The 4073-nt window shown below is 46.2% G+C and overlaps 1 long non-coding RNA gene across 1 annotated transcript; it reads left to right on the top strand.

The window, feature by feature from the left end:
* Nucleotides 1–722: 722 nt before the first annotated feature.
* LOC127469607 (uncharacterized) lies at nt 723–2674 on the top strand. Its single transcript, XR_007904022.1, has 3 exons — nt 723–771; nt 1921–2071; nt 2529–2674. It is a non-coding gene; the product is annotated as an uncharacterized LOC127469607 (long non-coding RNA).
* The last annotated feature ends 1399 nt before the right edge of the window (nt 2675–4073 follow it).

The following is a 4073-nucleotide window of genomic DNA, read 5'->3' as shown; positions in this document are numbered from 1 at the left end:
CTCCCTCGTGAGTGCTGGCAGAAATCCAGCTATCAGCTGCTGCATGTGGAGAAGACAGACAGACTGCTGCCTCAGAAGATGCTGCTGCTTAAGGACTGGAAGGGATCTGTCCTTCTTTCCCTCCTGGACTTTTATTTGGAGGGGAGAAGAGATCTGATCCACTGTAAATACATATGTTATGGTAGAGATAGTTGTGATCATGTGTATAATGTGATATGGTATTTATTTGTATAGTCATTGTAATATATTCCCTTTCCCCCACTTTGAGTCTGGTGTGTTTTGTCTGGAAAAACCCATCTCACATTAGGTTGAGATGTGGGAGGGGGAATGGAGCTAGGGAATTGGATTGTGGGGCTATCTCAAACCATGACAGCAAGAGAGTGATATGTTTGGTGCCTGTATGAAGGTCATTCCAAGTTGGACTTCCTTGGCCTCTGTGCTTGTGTGTGCTGGGAGCACGCATTGATTAGTTGTGGGCATTCTGGCTGCTTGTTAATGGTAGGAGTGCCTGGGATAATGCTCTTGGTTGATGAGGGAAGAGAAGAGGAAGGACGTGAGTAGATCTGAGCTTTGCCTGGATGGAAGAGCTGCTGGAGACAAAATGGTGGCAGGCCCATCAGCTTTGGAGTAGATTTGCAGTGGGTTGCTGTGATCTGCCATAGCTGGTTGCTTGGAGGAATTTTGTTGCTTGGCAACCCTGTTGTCACCATTCAGATGCAATATCCGAGGAGGGGCACTTTGGAGAACTCTCACTGGGAGGAGAAGGGGGAGGTAGGGAGTGAGAGTGGGTACAATAACCATGGGGATAGGGAGCTGATGAGCATCTTGATGCTATATGGGGATATGGGCAGAGCAGGTGATGAGAAGGCTGGGCACCCTGTCTTGATACTGACCAGGGTTTTGAGGAGATATATGGGGCATGAGGGTATGGGGACCCTGGAACATTCCTCCCCATGACTTTGTGAAGGCATGCTGGTAAACAATGGGGCTATCCATCCAGCCAACATGGTCTTTCTCAGAAATTCGGGCTCAAAGACCCTGTAGAGCATACATCTATGCTTCTGCAGAAATTAACTGAGAACAGGAAAGCAATGGGACAAGTTGCCCAAGGATGGAGGCTGTGCAGTCTCCATCCTTGGATATTTTCAAGACTCATCTGATTAAAGCCTTGAGCAACCTGTTCTGATCTCACAACTGACCTTGTTTTGAGCAAGAGGTTGGACTAGAGCCTCCTGAGGTCCATCTCAGCCTGAATTATTCTGTGATCCCATGACTGCCCGATGGTAAGGAGTGGCTGCTCTTACTTTGTCACTGTGCTGTAGGATGCCCACAGAACCAAGCACTTCAGGTCAATACATCACCTCTGCAGTTCCCAACCCTTGCAGCCATCAAGAGAAGCTTGAAAACAAAAATGTCACAGAAGCAATGACAGTCAGATTTGCAGTTAATAGTGAAATCAGTTGTGAAACCAGTTGTTCATGTTCAACTCCTCAAAGGAGATTATTCTCCTTTCATTGCAGCATACCGAGGTACCAAGCAGTTCTGAACTCTGTCAGAGTTCAAAAGAAAGAGCAGACTTTTAAGGAAACAGTCCTTTCTGATGAAAACTCTGAAACTGGTCTTCTGAGCAGTAAATCCAGGGGGCATTTATCATCCGTCCAAATGCAAGATACTTGTTATCATACAGCCTGAGGCCCATCATTATGACCCGAGATTGTGTGATTAGTTAGTTCTATTCAGCAAGCTACTAGTAGCTGCACAGAAGAATAACGCGGATCTTGGTGACATTTAGAGGGGATGGGGCTGTCACCAGCCTGGTATTGCTCCTCTGTGTCCCAGGAAGTTAACCAGTATGAGTGGTCTCACCATGCTGTTTCCATTAAGTAAAGAAACTGTACAACTTTTTTTTTTTTTTTTGAGCTGGTTTATTTACAGCTAGTGTACCTAAGGACTTGTTTCATGATTACTGTAGAAGCAGATGATCATGACCAGTTTCCCTGCCTTACCAGTCAGGAGATACTTAAATTAGCTGTATGTCAGCATTGTGTTCAAGTGCATCAGTGCCTCTCAGGTAAGCTGTCCTTTCAGATCACTGGGTTTTGAAGCTGTGGTATCATGTGTAGTGGAAACCTTCTCAATACTAGCCTGGCTCCAGCTTCTGGTGACCAGAATAGTCCGCTTGGGTCTAGTGCCCTCTACCACACACGGTCATTTCAGATGGGGATTCCTGCAGTCACTAGCACAGTCCTCCTCACTCTTTTCTTGAAGATTTACATGTTTGGAATAATGGTAGTTGAAGCCAGACTTTCTCTGCAGCAATTATGGTCCCATAGTCTCTCTTTAGTATGCTTAGAGAGGAAAAATACTCAGTTTGCATTTTTTGGGGATAAAGGTTGAGGGAGACAGTGGTAATCACCTGAGGAGCAGAGACTGGCTTGAACTCAACTGTTAACTTTACATTGCATGGATGCCTGCACCCAGGCCTTGCATAGCCTCCATCATCTTATCCTATTTCATTTTTTTGTCAGGGATCCTATAGCGTGGGCTGCTGGCTTTTCTTCTGGTGGAGACCTGGATCAGGACCAAGGCCTTTTCCAGAATCATATCTATTCTCAATTCTGGGACCCAATATATCTGGATGAAGAGGAAAAACAATTATGGCCCCATCATTTTTTGGGAAACTATTTAGATTTTTTTTTTGCCCAGCTGCAACTGACTGACTGATTCCTGCCTCCCTGCTGGAGAGCATCAGTTCTGGGAGACGGGGACCAACACTCAATGGGTCCATGCTGTTCTCTGCCTCTGGGAAGGCCAGCAGCAGCAGGTACAGGTGCTTGTATACACGCGAAGATCTTCTGACATGCTGTGCCGTGAATTCGCACATCCAATACTGTCAGCACGCAGCCTTTAAGGCCAAGCGTGCCACACACCTCAGACTGTCAGCATACAGCCTTTAAAGCCAAGGGTGGAGAGGGACAGCTATCAGTTTCTGTCAATGGGTAGCAGCCTAGTTTGAGGCACTGAGATTGTCACAGGAGAGGTAGGCACTGGCATGGTGTACACTTTTTATCCCATCATGATATGCCCCATGTCACAGCACACCTTGTAGTGACCCGGAGGGAGTACTAACAGTTTTAGTCAAAACAACTTCTCCAGCTGCTGGACCTGTGGCTCTGCAAACTGTCAACCTGAGGTGATGGCTCATCAAATGAATAAAAAGGCTTCCTATGCCTTTATAGCATAGGAGCTGATGGACGGGTGAATGGGATGTTTGACCCACTGTGTGTGCATTAATGCAGGCAATAATGGGTATGTGTTGGGTGCCCACATCTTCAGAAGTTCTCTTTGTCGTGGCCAGGTCAGGCTTTTTTCTGCCTGTGAACAAGAACTTTTTTAGCACACTGCCACCAACCTGTACTCCAAATGATGTACCTTATTCTTGCATCTCCTTCTGGACATGGCTGGCCATCACTGACATTGCACTAGGCCTTCAGGTCCTGTTGACTTTTCAAAATGTGCATTTTCAGTCAGTTTCCTGTAACAGCATCCCAAGGTTTGCTGACATTTCTGTAGCCTGTTCTGGATAACACAGGAAAGCAAGGCCAACAAGAAGCCATTTCATCAACACTGGATTTGCTGAATTCAAATCTACCTTTGCTCAGCCCAACAGAGCCACCAAGCATTGGGTGACTTCTGGTAGGTAAAGGTCCCTTTTGGTATTATATACGTCTGTGGCAGAATGGAAGTGAATATAATTCACAGTTATAATTAACCAGTCATAGAATCATAGAATATTCTGAGTTGGAAGGAACCCACAAGGATATCTGAAGTCCAGCTCTTGGCCCTGCACAGCGCAGCCCCAAGAATCCCATAATGTTCCTGAGTGCGTTGTCCAAACGCTTCATGAACTCTGGCAGGCTGGTGCTGTGACCACTTTCCTGGAAAGCCTGTTCCAGGGCCCAAGCATCCTCTGGGTGAAAAACCTTTTCCTAATATCCAAGCTAAACATGCCCTGACATAAAGTCATAGCTCTGCCAAATACTGACCTCTTCATTACCCTGTCCAAGCATCTC

The sequence above is a fragment of the Manacus candei genome, unplaced genomic scaffold (genome assembly GCF_025592945.1).
Source record: "Manacus candei isolate 608988 ecotype Guabito, Panama unplaced genomic scaffold, ASM2559294v1 h1tg000018l, whole genome shotgun sequence".
Lineage (NCBI taxonomy): Eukaryota > Metazoa > Chordata > Aves > Passeriformes > Pipridae > Manacus > Manacus candei.
The sequence above is the reverse complement of the archived record's forward strand: the minus strand, read 5'-3'. Positions and strand labels throughout refer to the sequence as shown.